The sequence below is a fragment of the Castor canadensis genome, chromosome X (assembly GCF_047511655.1).
Source record: "Castor canadensis chromosome X, mCasCan1.hap1v2, whole genome shotgun sequence".
Taxonomy (NCBI): Eukaryota; Metazoa; Chordata; class Mammalia; order Rodentia; family Castoridae; genus Castor; species Castor canadensis.
In genome coordinates, this window is record NC_133405.1 from 44,944,384 (window position 1) to 44,960,157 (window position 15,774).

At 36.4% G+C, this 15,774-nt stretch overlaps 1 protein-coding gene across 4 annotated transcripts in view; it reads left to right on the forward strand.

Moving 5' to 3' along the window:
* Positions 1 to 15,774, forward strand: part of Acsl4 (acyl-CoA synthetase long chain family member 4) — a 93,488-nt gene that overhangs the window by 24,069 nt on the left and 53,645 nt on the right. For 2 of the 4 annotated variants that reach the window (XM_074063339.1, XM_074063341.1), the window contains exon 1: positions 2,976 to 3,156. The exons of the other annotated variants lie outside the window; for them this stretch is intronic. The gene's annotated coding sequence lies outside the window, so the exon portion shown is untranslated. Of the gene's footprint in view, positions 1 to 2,975; positions 3,157 to 15,774 lie in introns of those variants that run through there. 4 annotated transcript variants of the gene reach the window in all.

Consider the following 15,774-nt stretch of genomic DNA (forward strand, 5'->3'; position numbering starts at 1 on the left):
ATGAAATACTTCTATTTCTTTCTTGTATGATCTTCACATGGTTTCACCTTCTTTTTCTTCTCTTCACTTATGCCACTAGCACTTACGGGTTTCATTTAGCCCTGCTGATATTCAGGGAGATATACTAGCCATATAATTTTGTTGTAATACTCTTTGGAATATGAGACATGAAATAAATAAGTGTAGACACATTAAACAGACTGTTGTTCACTCGGTTTGTGAAGCCATGATTTTCTTTTACCCAAAATGTGCATCAGGTGTATACTTGCACAGATAATCGCTTTTCTGATGTTAATGGAAGGTCTCACTGTATGAGAGGAAGCACTCCTATTTATCTCAGATGTGTGAAAGATTTAGCGTAGAAATCCTTCCTTGCTTTCCTTTCTCCATCACATAACTTGTGATTTCATTCCATGCTTATTCAAGGAATGGTTATTAAGCACCTATTCTAAAGCTGTACTGTGCTAAGTCTGAGTATTACAGAGGTGATCAACACAAACCTTAGATAAGTTTAAGTGCAGCGCTACAGGGTGCTTGGAGGGCAAGCACCACACACACACCTGACATAAATAGGGGGTGAAGAGATGCTTTCTGCAGGTTTCATTGTAACTACGACTTCAGCCAGGAAAAGGGAGAAGTGAATGTTCTTGGCAGAGGGAAAAATGTGTGCTGGACGAGGAGGTGCGAGATTAAGGTTGTTGCTTTTAGAGAAACCGTAAGTTCACAATGGCTACAGCTGTGAGTTCAACTCTTAAGCCTTGCAACAGACTCAGCGGGCAGTAGTAGTATTCCCTCCACTTTTTAGTTGCGGCGATTGATGTTAAGGGGTTAACTTACCCTAGGTCACCCATCTGTAGTAAACGAACAGCCAGGAATTGAAGATAGGCTCTCTGGTTATAGCATGTTGGCTCCTAACTGCCATAAGATTGCCTCTCAGCTGAGGCATGGTGTTATGTGGGAGACTTAATGAGCACTTCCTTGATCTTCAGTGAAGCACAGCACCTGCTAATCTGTGGTCTTTTTTGCTGATGGGTCATTTTAAATAAAATCTTTATTAGTGAACCAATTAGTACTGTGTACGAGAGACGCAGCTGGTTCAGGAGCTGGAGCTTATAGGATCTGGATTAGGTTAGAAACGGTCAGATTTGCTATATCATTGATTGGGAACCAAATACTTCATTTGACATGCAATTCAAAGGGTGTGCTCCCATATTTTCCTGATAATCATAGATGTGAAGTCATATGTGTATGTGTGTATATATATATATATATACACACACACACACACACACACACATATATATATAAAGCATAAAATATTCTCTGTGAGGATAGAAGTTTTGTTTGATTGATAAGTTAACTTGGCAGTATCTTTTTCTCTGATTTATAAAGTTAATTAAAAGGTGAACACAACTTCTTAAATAGGATTATAGTCTTTGAAATATAAATCAACATGGTGGCTCATGCTTGTAATCCCAGGTACTTGGGAGGCACTGATTGGGGGGGATTGCAGTTTGAGGTTGACCTAGGCAAAAAGTTAAGGAGACCCCCATCTCAACAAATAAGCCAGGCATGGTGGTGCACATTGTAATCCCAGCTCCATAGGAGGCATAGGTAGGAAGATTGCAGTCTCAGGCTGACTTGGGAAAAAAGCATGAGACACTATCTGAAAAGGAACTAAAGCAAAAAGGGCTGGGGGAGTGGCACAAGTGGTGGAGTGTTTGTCTAGCAGGTATGAGACTCTGAGTTCAAAAATCCCAGTACTGCCCCCTCAAATACACACACACACACACACACACATCAAAAAGCTATAAATGTAGATATTTTCTTACTGTGCATCTGATTTATTCTGTATTTAAAATAATGTGTTTTTGTTTGTTTGTTTGGTTTGAGACTGGGTCTTACTCTGTACCTCAGGCTGGTCTTGAAATGTCTGTGTAGCCCAGGCTGGCTTTGGACATATGATCCTCCTGCCTCTGCCTCCCAAGTACTGAGATTACAGGTGTGGATCACCACGCCTGCTTTAAGAGTTCTTTCAAATGAGGAGCTGACTTCAGTTTGAAGTCAACAGTTATGGTATTAATGTAGGTGTTAGTTGGATTGTAAATCTGCAGTTGTACATAAACTATTTTAAATTATAGCAGTTTGATACTGTTGTAGCACAGGAATAAAATAAAGAGTCATGTTTGTTTGTGTTTATTGGATATAGCTGGTGCTTTTGTTCTCTCGCCCGTTATATACTGAGTGTGAATTCCAGGAGGAGTCTGTACTTGAAAGTGGTTTTCCAGTACTGAAGGCTGACTTCTGCTAATGCAGGCACACATTTGTGCCTTGTTCTCTCTGGGAACAGAGTTACGATAACAAGGGTCATCATGAAGGTGTTTTTCTCAAGAGAGGGGCTTTGATAATACCCTGGGGCAACAGCTGTGACCTTGGCATGGTATTTGGCAACCTGGGAACTGTGTTCCCCTTATAGAACCCATTCCTCCAGGGGTCAAATTTGTGAGTTTAGCTTCAGAAGCTCTGGCACAACAGAGCTAATCATCAGCCCTGGAGCAGTTTCCCTTTGCTTTGGAGTAAAAACGTTATTTTTTTGAGTAAATATACTATTGAATATTGTAGTGCAGTAGCATGTGTAGCACCTATATTCCTTCTGTCATTTTTAGTATCGTGAACTTGGTGCTGCTGCCCTGTCGAGGTTATTACAGGACACTTTCATAGACATGTGGGCCTTACAGGAAGTGAGATTACTTAATGGTACTTTACATTGCCTAAAACATTTTGAAATGAGAACTTTGAGGGAAAGAAATGATTCAGCCTTTTCTACTCGCTACTTCTTTTTGAAGTCAGCTAGTATGTATTTGTAATGTGATATCAAAGTTGACTGGAATGTCTGAAGCACAACCATCTTAGGTAAGACTATATCGTTTAAAGTTTGAGTGTTTTCTCCCAGAGGCCAGGTTGTAAACAAGAGAGGGCTGCTGGAGAGTTCACTTCTGAAATCCTCTCTTCACAGTCCCTCTGATCACCCATGTGGAAAACAACACTCTGGGTAGAGTAATAACAGCCGTTAAAGGAGTCATACTTTCTTGGTCCTTTTTGCTTGAGATACTTGCTCTTGGAGCAGGTTTCACGCCGTATGGGGGACTGATTCTGGTAAGTAGGAACATTTTCATTATGGGGTGATAGTCTGCAGATATGATATCTAATGTAGATATCATCTGGTGTTTGAGTTCCTGTTTGTTTCAATAGAATAAGTGGAACTCTGGGCTGTACCAAAATTATTTATTCTTTCATCTGTGTGTGGAACCCCTCATGATTCATAATTTCCTTTAGAGTGGTAGTTATTTTTGTTGTTGAATATGGTGGGACCTGAATAGTAGTCAATTTTTAGTTAGTCTGTGTGTGTGTGTGTATGTGTGTGTATTTTTTTTGCAATGCTGGGGATGGAACCCAAGGCCTTGTGCATGCTAGGCAAGCACTCTACCACTGAGCTAAACCCCTACCCCCTCATCAATCACATTTTGACATAGGTGACAAAGATGCTTAGCCTTTGGAAACAGTTAATGTTGTAGTCATAATAAAAAAATGAAATGTCATTTTATTTAGCTTCATAGATCATTTCACATGAACAAAAATGAGTTCATTTTACTTTGAGTGCAGTTTAAAACGGAAGTGTCTAAACTGCTTTCCTTAGTACAGCTTAAGTCAACTCTGGGCTCTTTATAAGTATCCTTTTGCCCCTTGAGCAGTAGGGCCAAACCTCTTTTTGGCCATATTCATTGTCACTCATCAACACTCATTTATACTAGAATGAATTGAAGAGCTAGTGCTGTATTTTCTACTTTATTATTAAGTGATAAAAGTAATATATTCTCTTAGAAGTTTTAGAAAATGTAGGACAAATATAATTATAAAACTGAAAATCACTTATAATTCTATAACCTAGAGATTAACATTTTGGATTGCAGCCAACATAAATTTCAGGAAGTTGATGTTGCGCTTTAAGTTTCATCTTAACCATCTTGGCTTCATATCTTACATATTGTCTCATCCATAAACACTCTTTGCACTTGATTAGCTGTGTAGTGTTTGATCCCATGAATACATCATTATTTTATCAATCTCCTTTTGACCATTTGAAGCTATCGCTAATTATTCTGTTATCTATACCATAGTGATGGCTCTACTTTATTTTTTGTGAGCATCTCTCATTATTTCCTAAGGCTATTCCTAAAAGTAGAAAATGAAGTTCCCAGACCATGAGGTATGACTTAAGGCCTCTTGCTGCACATTGCTAAATTGCTTTCTATAAAGCATGTACCAGGCTGGGTGCCAGTGGCTCACACCTGTAATCCTAACTAATCAGGAGGCAGAGATCGGGAGGATTGTGGTTTGAAGCCAGCCTGGGCAAAGAGTTCCATGAGACCTTATCTCAAAAAACCCTTTGCAAAAATAGGGCTGGTGGAGTGGCTTAAGGTGAAGGCCCTGAGTTCAAGCCCCAGTACTGTAAAAAACAACAAAAACAATAAAACGTACCAATTTCTACCTCTTTGAACACTATATAATGTACTTACCTCTTTCAACACTATGTTAAGTACTTTTTTGTCTACCTTTGCCAGCACTAATTTCTTTATTTTTAATTGGCCCTGCTTTTGATGGAATCCCAATGCGTTGCAGTCTGTTTTAGTCAATAAAATTTACTCATGGCTGAAATGAAAGATGGAATGCAAGTAGTAGTACTGCGAGGAACTGGCAGCCCCAGATGATACTTTGAGAATCATTGAAACAGGCCATAGTTTAGCTCTAGGAGTCTCTGTTTCTAAAAATATATTTTTATTTTCTTAAATAGTTTATAGGGGAAAGGGCAATATTTTTCCTAAAATTATTACTCCCTAAATTTTTACTGCTCATTCTGTTAATCATTTCTGTGCATACAGTTATAAGACTCCTGTTTTGTGGTTTTTAAAAACAAAGTATGACTTCTGGCTGAAATTGCACAAATTCTGTAGAAAGTCATGATTATCCTAGGGAGTATTTTTCTCATCAAGATCACTTAGGTAAAAAGCTCTTCCTTGAAGTATTATTCAGGTCTTTAGTATTTTAATTAAAGCCTTGGGAATTCAGACTCATCCATGTGTCAACACACTTCTTGAATAAACTTTTAAGAGAGAGACTTGGTAAATTCAGTGCTGGCTATTATGCAATCTATTTGTTCAGAATATTTAAAAATCAGTGTCGAAAGATCCTTGAATCCCTGAGTCAAAAGTTTCCACTGTGACAGCGATTTTCATCTTTTGAAAGTATTTCCTCCTAGTGGTTGTTTTATGATAGTCAAGCCAAATCTAAAGTGGACCTCAAAAATAGGATTTATCAGTGGTTGTGACTTTAAAAAATTGTTTTTTTCTTATGGTACTTGGTTGTGAACACAGGGCCTTGCACTTGCTAGGCAGGCATTTTACCACTTGAACCACACTTTCAGTCCCACCCCCCACCAAATTCTTTTTTTTTATTGTGCTAGGTGGGGGTACATTGTGGCATTTACAAAAGTTCTTACAATATATCAAATGTATTGTACTTGAATTCACCCTCTCCACCATTCTCCTTCTACCCCCCCATTCCTGGAAAAGTTTCAACAGATACCATTTTTCCATTTACATACATGTGTATACAGTATTTGCACCATATTCGCCCTCCTTCACTATTTCTTCACCTCCTCCCCTCTCCCACTGGTACCAAATCCCTCAGGCAGGACCTGCTGTGCCCTCCTGTTCTCCAGTTTTGTAAATGAAAAAAAATGACATTTTTGTTTGTTTAAGATAGCCACATATGACATTTCCTTGTAACATTTCCGTGTGTGTGTGTATGTGTGTGTGTGTGTGTGTGTGTGTGTGTGTGTGTGTGTATGATATAACCTGAATCGGTTCATCTCCTCTATTTTAGTTCTTTCTACCTTAGTCCCTTTTTCATAGTGACTTCAACAGGTTTAAAAATTCTATATTCATTCTTGTATAGAGAGTACATCAACCATATTCACCTTCTTAACTTCCTTCTTTTACCCTACCCCTCTCGTATGTGACCTCCTCTTAGTGTGAACTGTTTTTCATAATATTGCTGTATTTGTATTAGGTCGCTATTCCACATATAAGAGAAAACATGCAGCTTTTGGCCTTCTGATCCTGGCTAACTTCACTTAAGATGATGTTCTCCAGTTCCATCCATTTACCTGCAAATGACAAAATCTCCTTCTTCTTTGTGGCTGAATAAAATTCCATTGTGTATAAATACCACATTTTCTTGATCCACTCATCAGTAGTAGGACATCTTGGCTGTTTCCATAGCTTAGTTATTGTGAATAATGCTGCAGTAAACATGGATGTGCAGGTGCCTTTGCTGTAACCTTACTTACATTCTTTTGTATAGCCCTAGGGGTGGTATTGCTGGATCATATGGCATTTCTATTTTTAGTTTTTTGAGGAATCTCCATACTCTTTGCCATAGGGGTTGTATTATTTTATATTTCCACCAGCAGTGTATGAGGGTTCCTTTTTCCCCACATCCTCACCAATATTTATTGTTGTTTGTGTTGTTGATGGTAGCCATTCTAACAGGAGTGAGGTGGAATCTTAATGTGGTTTTGATTTGCATTTCCTTTATGGCCAGGGATTATTGTGAGCATTTCTTCATGTGTGGTTTTTTTTTTTTTTTTTTTAGCCATTTGGACTTCTTCCTTTGAAAAAGCTCTGTTCACCTCATTTGTCCATTTCTTCATTGGGTCATTGGTTTTTTGGGAGTTTATTTTTTGAGCTCTCTGGTTATCAGTCCCTTGTCGGATACATAGCTGGCAAAGACTTTCTCCCATTCTGTGGGCAGACTTATCAATTTAGTAGACCATTTCTTTTGTTGTGCAAAAGCTTTTTAGTTTCATGTAGTCCCATTTGTCCATCCTTTCTTTTAGCTGCTGAGCCTTTTGAGTTCTATTTAGGAAGTCTGCCTATGCATGACTTCCAGTGTATTCCCTGTTCTTTCCTGCACTCGCTTCAAGGTTTCAGGTCTTGAAAGGTTTCAGGTTTTAGGTTTAAGGTCCTTGGTCCACTTTGAGTTGATACTTATACAGAGTGACAAACGTGGATCTAGTTTCAGTTTTCTACATGTAGATATTCGGTTTTCCCAGCAACATTTGTTGAAGAGGCTGTCTTTTCTCCATCATATGTTTTTTGTACCTTTGTCAAAAGTCAGGTGGGTGTAGCTGGATGGATTTATATCTGGGTTTTCTGTTCCGCTCCACTAAACTTCATATCTGTTTTGTGCCAGTAAATGCAGTTGACAGCTTGTACACACCTGTTTTCCCAGCTACTCAGGAGCCAGAGGCAGGAGGATCACAAGTTTGAGGTCAGCTGGACAAAAGTAGTAATGGGATCCTGTCTCAATAGCAAAATAAAAACAAAAAGGGTTGAGGGTGCTTGCCTATCATGTGCAAAGCCCTCGGTTCAATCCCCAGCACAATAATTAAATAAATAAACAAACAAACAAATATAGTTGATATATTGAGAACTCATAAAGAAAATTTTTCCTTGGTTTTATTTTTGGTGTTTTCCTTGGTTTATTTTTCGGACTCAATTTTATCTTCTGTAGTCATTGGGGACCAAGTGAACGTTTTAAAATTACAGTTTTCATCTTGTTCAATCTTTTTATTTAGTTCTTACTGAAATCTTGCAACATAGGTAAAGAATAGTTGAATTACTTCAATACCAACTAAATCTTTCACTCCATAATATTTTTTTTTGCGGTTCTGGGGTTTGAACTCAGGGTTTCACACTTGTTAGGCAGGCGGTCTACCACTTGAGCCACTCTGCCAACCCCATAATTTGTTTTATACTGAATTATTTTACCCTAGAGTACACCCCTACTTAAAATTCAAGATTTAAAAATTTTTTATTAAAAAACAAGTGGAATTTCAAAGCCCTCTCCTTGCCTTCAGTTTTTCATTTTGTGGACCAGATGTTGAAAATCTCTCTAGCTTTGGTAGATTCTGGGAGCTCATCTCCCATCCCTGCACTTCAGGCAGGTGGCGCTGTTCTCTCCCTCTTTTTTCATGTCTCCCTACTTTATCCTATTATGCTAAAATAGACCTTTGCTTCAACTTAAAAAAATAGATGATTTTTCTCACTAAATATCAGGGAGGTGTGCATTAGTGGCTAAGGAAAAATTAAATAGCGACACTTTTCCGAAAGGTAAATATTTAAACTGAATTTGAAAGCTGAGATAAAGAGAAACTGTATAGATTGAACTAAGCATCAGTTAAAAGAGCAAATGGGTAGAATAAATCACCCAGGATTTCTCATGTTAGTATGCACCCCAGTGCTTCCTGTCTCCGTCACCCTGTTGTCTGTCACTGGTAGCAGAACAAGAAAAGCATCATCGAGCGAAACTGACAGGTAGAGTACACTGTAGAGGCTGCGGGGAAAAAAAATGGATTGACTTGTTTGGTAACCTCATTGCTACATGTTCTAATTTATATTCATTTAAAATTGGAGAATGATTATAATGGCATAATTAAAAATTGGCTTTGAAAACTATTCCACAGATAGATAATAATTAATAAATATCCTGTCCTTTATTTTTTAAACTTTGAGGTATAATTGACATACAAAATTCTGTACTGATTTAATGTATGTAACTTGATGAGTTTAAAGATAAGTATACACTATGAAAACATCACCATAATATATGAAATAAACCTATCCAGCACCTCTGAAAATTTCCTCCCATCTTCTTAATTATTGTTGTTATCATTACTTGTGCGTTGGTGGTAAGAACGCTTAACGTAAGATCTATTCCCTTAGTAAAAATTTAAGTATATAATATAGCATCTTTAACTACAGTTACCATATTGTTTAGTAGATCACTAGTAATTATTCATCTTGTATAACTGAAGTTTTGTACCCTTTGACCAAAGCTGTTTCTTCCTCTCCCCATCTCCCCATAAACTGCCTTTTTACTCTCTGCTTCTATGAACTTGGCTATTTTGGTCCTTACATATGTGTTATCATGTAGTATTTATCTTTCTGTGCCAGGCTTATTTTACTAGCATGATATCCTCTTGATTCATTCCTGAGAAAAGTTTCTCTTTAAAAACTAGTTCACGGTTTTCATTTTAATGCTTACTTTATCTCTGAAATTCTGTAACCTTGTTGGTAAGAAGTAGAATTTATATGCCTGCAGTTTATCTTTGTGTTCTGGGAGAAGCATGATACTCACATTGTAGATTAGGCACTTAATAGACCTCTTAATCTGCATAACAATTATAGGGGGAAAACGTATGTAACAAAATGGACTCTAATAGAATTATTAGCTAGGGTTGGCTATTTGGGGGGTAGCAAACTAGATTCTGTCAGTTGAGCTTAGATGAAGATATAGGTCTAGTATATAAATAAGCATTGACTGAAAGCTGATAAAATAAAATTTTATCAGAATACTGCAGATTTAAGCATGCAAAGAGTTATTGACTCTTGTCCTAGATATACAATTTATATGTTTTTCCAACACTCAAAAAATAATTCATGGATTATGAGTAGAACCAAGGATCTTGTCTGGCTAAAATAGTCTCATCTTTCTAAAATTTAATGGTAGCTTCTTGTCATATTTTCCCAAAATATCTGTTAAAGTTGATAACCTAAAAAAAGAGCTTAAAATAATTGCAAACAAATGAATTGAAGGTTGATGTTAACTCTGAGGGATAAAAAATGGCTCAAATCAGCTATATCCCCTGTAAGAGTTACTTCCTTTTATTTGTTCTAGGAACTACTTGATGCTATTTACAAGACAAAGTAGGATACAGAGGTAATAAGATGTTGCCTTGCTCTGAATGACCTTATAGTTTTAGGTGATAGTTTTAGGTAAGTATAGTTTTAGTAAGAGAATTTCATAAATATTACAGGGTAATATAGAATTTAAGGACCGTGAAAGAAGAGCTGTAAGCATTCAAAGAAGGATACAAATTCTAGATTAAGGTATCAGTGACAGTATCCTAGAAAAGCAAACTTTTGAGCAAAATCCTACGTAGAAGGAAGAGCATGAATAAAGTCTCTGAAGCAAGAGAACTTCAGAGAATGTGCTCTGGCAGTTTTTAAGGCAGAGTACAGATTAAGTAGATATTTTTGCCTATTAAAATAATAAAATTATTTTATAGTAAAATACTCACTGCTGATGGGAATATAAGTAAGTATAGCCTTTCTGAAAAGTAAATTTGTTGTATATATGAACAGACATCCCCACGTTCCTACCTATACCCCTAAAAGTTCTATAATTGATGTGGTTATAACACTTTTAGGAAGTATGAGGGAAAGTTTTTATAATCTCGAAATCTGAATATGACCCAGAAGGCACAACGAAGATTTATTTTGCTACCTAAAACTTAAAAAGTAATTTTTGTCCAAAGGAAGCACCCAAAATGAAAAGAAGAGGTATACTGGGAAAAATATTTATTTCAGAAAAAGGGCTTACTAATATAAAAAGAGCTCTTAATGAGCCAACAAAATAATGTTTTTTCCACTTAGGTGGAAAAATGGGCAAAGGACTTGAACAAGGCCCTAATATAAAGGGTTCAGATACAGTGAAATATTTTACAGTTTATTGGCTAAAAATGAAAGACACAGTGAAACTCTTTTTGGCACTTACCATGCAGTTCAGTCCGGGGCTGGAAGGGATATGGGGAAATGGGCATGTTGATAGACTGCTGATGGGAATGTGAAATGGTATATTCTTTTTTTAGAGGGCATACTTGTTTTTTTGAAATCAATTTAAAACTTTTACAAAAGAGTTTTAAAAATAATAACCATTCCTGTGGCCCTTTGCTCAACTTCTATTATTAACATCTTCTATAATTCTATCCATAGCACAATTGTCAACACGATTAATATCAGCACAATACCGTTAACTAAACCACAGGCTTTCTTAAAATTTCTACTAACTTCCTTTTTTTCTGATCCACTATCCATTCCAGAATCCCATCTCCTCTAACCCACAACCATTCCTCAGTCTGTCTCTCTTTTTCAGGACCTTGACAGTTTTGTGGAGTTTTCTGGTATGTGTGTGTGTTTTAGTTATTGTTTCATTTTGCAGTGCTGGGGATCAAACTTAGGGCCTTGCACTTGCTAGGCAACCACTCTATCACTGAGTTACATACCCAGTCCCAGAGCTTGACAATTTTGAAGAGTACTGGTCAGTTTCTTTGTTGAATGTCCTCAGTTTGGGTGTCTCTGATGTCTTTCATGATCAGATTGAGATTATGCAATTTGTGCAAAATTACCACAGAAACAACGTGCCCTTCTGCATGCGTCTTATGGGGGGAGAAGGATATGATGTTACATCTTACTGCTGTGATGCTAAATTTGGTCATTTGCCTAAGGCAGTATCTGTCAGGTTTCACCACTGTGAGTTACGGTTTTTCCTTTCTAAGAATACCACAGAAATAATGTGCCCTTCACAGCACATAATACCAGAGCTTGCGTGATGTTGAGGTGCCTTATAATTGATGATGGTAACTGACCACCTGGTTAAGATATCAACTGTATTTCTCTGCAGTAATGTTACTATTTTCCCCTTTGTAATAAATATTAACAATTACAGTATATTTTATTGCATCAATGCATATTTGGGGAGGTACTTTGAGACCATGCAATATCCAATTTTCAGCTTTGAACTTTTGCACACCAGTGTTAGCATTCACTGATTTTTTTTGTCTGTCTGAAACTCGATCTCTGTCTCTTACTCTGTAGAAAAATTACTTTAAAATGCATCAAAGACTTCAATGTAAGGCCTAAAACTTTGAAACTACTAGAGGAAAACACAGGGAAGACCCTTGAAGAAACAGGCATAGGTAAATGCCTTTTTGAGAAGACATCCAATTGCTCAGGAAATAAAAACCCAAATTGACAAATGGGATTGTATCAAATTAGAAAGCTTCTGCGCAGCCAAGGAAGCAACAGAATCAAGAGACTCTACTACAGAACGGGAGAAAAATGTTTGCCAGCTATTTATTGGATAAAGGATTAATATCCAGAATATATATATAAAACTCCAAAAGTTAAACAACAAAAGAATAAACAATCCAATTGGTCAGTGGGCAAGTGAATTGAACAGAGAGTTCTCAAAAGCAAAAACACAGATTGCCAATAAACACCTGAAGAAATGTTCAACATTCTTAGCCACAAAAGAAATGCAAATTAAAACTGCACTAAGACTCCATCTCACCACAGTCAGACTGGCTATCATCAAGAAAACAAACAGCCCAATCTGTGGGAGGCTGAAATTGAGAGGATTGTAGTTCCAGGCCAGTGTGGGCAAAAAAGTTTGCAAGACCTTATTTCAATGGAGAAAAAGCTGAGCATAGTTGCTATGGCAGAAAGCTTAACATAGGAGGATTGCTGTCCAGGCTGGCCTGGGCAAAAAAGCAAGACCCTAACTCCAAAATAACCATAGAAAAAAGGGCTGGAGTTATGGCTCAAGTTGGTGGGAATGTAAATTAGTGCATCCATTATGGAAATCAGCCTGGTGGTTCCTCAAAAAACTAAAAATAGAACTACTATGTGATCCTGCTATACTACTCCTGGGCATATAACCAAAGGAATGTAAGTCATCATATACGAGACATACCTGCACGCCCATGTTTATACAGCACTATTTACAATGGCCAAGCTATGGAATCAGCTTGAGTACCCATCAACACATGAATGGATAAAGAAAATGTTACCTATACACAATGGATATTTTTCAGCCATAAAGAACAATGAAATTAGGTCATTTGCAGGAAAATGGACAGAACTGGAAATCATCATATTAAGTAAAATAAGCCAGTCTGAGGAAGACAAATACTTTATCTTCTTTCTCATGTGCAGAATCTAGACCTAAAAAACAAAATGAATGACATGCGTGTAAAAGGCGGAACTGATTGGGGAGTGAGAAACAGTGGGAGTGAAAAGAGAAGCTTGGCGGGGGGATATGATCAAAGTACTTCATACACATGTATGAAAATAAAATAATGAAACCTGTTAAAATTCTTTAATAGGCTGGGCAGGTGGATCGACCAAGAGAGCCCCTGCCTAGCAAGATCAAGCCCCTGAGTTCAAAATCCCAGTACTGCCAAATAAAAATTATTTAAAAATGGGAAGGGAGGTAGGATAGAGTAATAGGGGGTACATGTGATCAAAGTACATTATTTGCATGTATGGAAATGTCACAATGAAACCACTTTGTACAATTAATATATGCTAATAAAAAAGAGATAAAAGTTTTTAAAATTGTATGTTTATGCATTAAAAAGGATACTTTCACTTTAATGTATTTTTAATGTTTGAATATTGGAAAATACTTTTTAAAAAGTCTACCTTTTCCATGAAGCAACATTCTAGTCTATGACAGTTTGGAATTATGTCCATATCCTTTTCACTCTACAGAATAGATTTTGGATAGTTGTACTTAAGTTTTGTCTTTAATATGCTTTAATATTTGTGAACAAAGTAACCCACAATCTTATAACCATTTAAGCCCCCTGAAATATTTACATGCACATATATTCTTAAGGGGAAAAGGAATATTCTTCCACAGCTTAGAGTCTGAGCAGTACTGTCTAGTAGTTTCACTAACATAGGATTGTTGTCTTGCTTTAACTGAGTCATTATCTTGTTCTTTATAATTTTTTAAAAATCATTTTTAAGTATAGTTATTTATGGAATATTTGGAAGATACTAAATCAGCACAAAAATACAAAAACATAAAATTCACTTATAATTACCACCTAGCAGTAACTAGCTTTAATATTTGGTGTACATGTTGTTAATTTATGGATAAGCAGTGCTCATAGTATGTATAATAGAACCATGCATACTGTCTTGTACCTATATTATTATTTTTTGATATTTCTAGACTTTGAGCTCTATTTTACTAAGGCAGTTTTTCATTTACTACTATGTGCCAGTATATGAATTACTTCTAAAATAAGAACTATGAAAGACTACTGCTTAGGAAATTACTTTGAAAGGACTTGCCAGAATTTACTTTTAGATTTGAACCTTATGTGCTAATGACTTTGTTAATATTTTCCCATTGTTTTGAACCATCCTATTTTAAACTTGTTAAGATTGGTCCTTAAGACATTAAATACAGAGGGACAAATCATCATGCTTGAAACATTTTCAACAGATGATATCACAAGTTTAGTGTTGACTAAGAATGTTTCAAAATATTAACAGACTAATTTATTTACAGAGAGGGCCTAAACCAAACTTGTTAATGGCTTGTTTTAAAGACTGTCTCCAAATATGAGGGTTGTCTGAAGTTGAACAGCACTCCCTTGTATCTGTATCGCTGTTTGCTTCTTTTTTTTTTTTTTATCACATTTTACTCTCCTGTTAGCTGTGTGGACATTTTTTTGCTCTCTGGCATTTGGATAGTTGGGTTTTTTTCAGTGCTGTCTTCTTCCATAATTGTAAGATGATAAACTGTTGATGCCATATTATCTTTTTTCCATGCTGCCAGTATATTATTAAGTAGAAACAAACATTATATGCTTCAGTGTATTCAAATTTTGTTAAGCTAAGACATTCCACCTTTCTAAAATTACAAAATATTTGAATATCTATGAAAGTGAATAGCCTGCATCATTTTCATTTTGATTTTAGCCAAGTCATCATTTTCCCTGATTATTTGTATTTGTAAATAGAACCTGTATGGTGGTAATCTACTTAGTTCTTTTATATTAAATTATTTATTCAATTTATTTTAATGGAATGACTTAGGAGGGCACTGTTTCATGGGAGGAGGCTAGGAGAGAGGAGAGTGCAGGGTCATTGAGTTAGGTTAGAAAACAATTTGGCATCTTTTCTCTGATGGGTAGCATTGCTTTCATTTCTTTGTGCATTCATATGTGTATGCACGCACTCGTGTGAACATGTGTTGGGGAATCTAACCCAGGATGGTACATGCCAAACACGTGGTCTACCACTAAGCTACATCCCCAACCCCTCTTTCTTAGGATGAAAAAAAAGGGCTTTAAGGATGTGGGCACTGAGAAACATCTTTTCTGTTGTAGTAAAGAGCCTCTGAGAGTTGCTTTTCCTCCCCAGTTGATTTAGGACTATAAGACCGGAAGCGAGTATAAGGATGAAGCCGGAATGCTCATCTAGCTGAGAGAGTTCTCTGACACTTGATCATCCTTTCCAGTTTCTTCCTCTTTGATAGCATGGGTCAGATGTTGACTATCCTTCGCAAATATTTATTGATGGAATTGTATTCCAGATTTAGCAAACTTACGGATAGTTTTGTGTATTTGGCCATCATTTCTCTCCCACTCCTCATCACCTATAGATCTTTAAATTATTTTATAGAAGGATGTTTTATCACTTTTCAGTTATCAGAATTATCACTAGGGGAAATAATATAATTTGTATATAGAACTATGAAGGTTTTCTTCTTCAGCATTCACCTTGGAGCTCTTTGGATTTTATTTTAATTATGTATATGCAGGGTTTCCCACTTGATGTTAATAGCAAATGGGAGAAAAGTAAGAAAATAATAAATAAATAGTACAACTTCTGTTTATAATTAGTCTTAACCATTTGTGTTCAGACTTAGAATGATACTGTCTGTAGTACTCTCTACCTCAAAGCAGACTGTGGATATTAATTTAAAGTTGAAAGTAGCTCTATTAAATATAATAAAAGGCATCATCTGTTAGTGATAGGTCTAGGTATAAATCATTCTTTCCTTCACCTT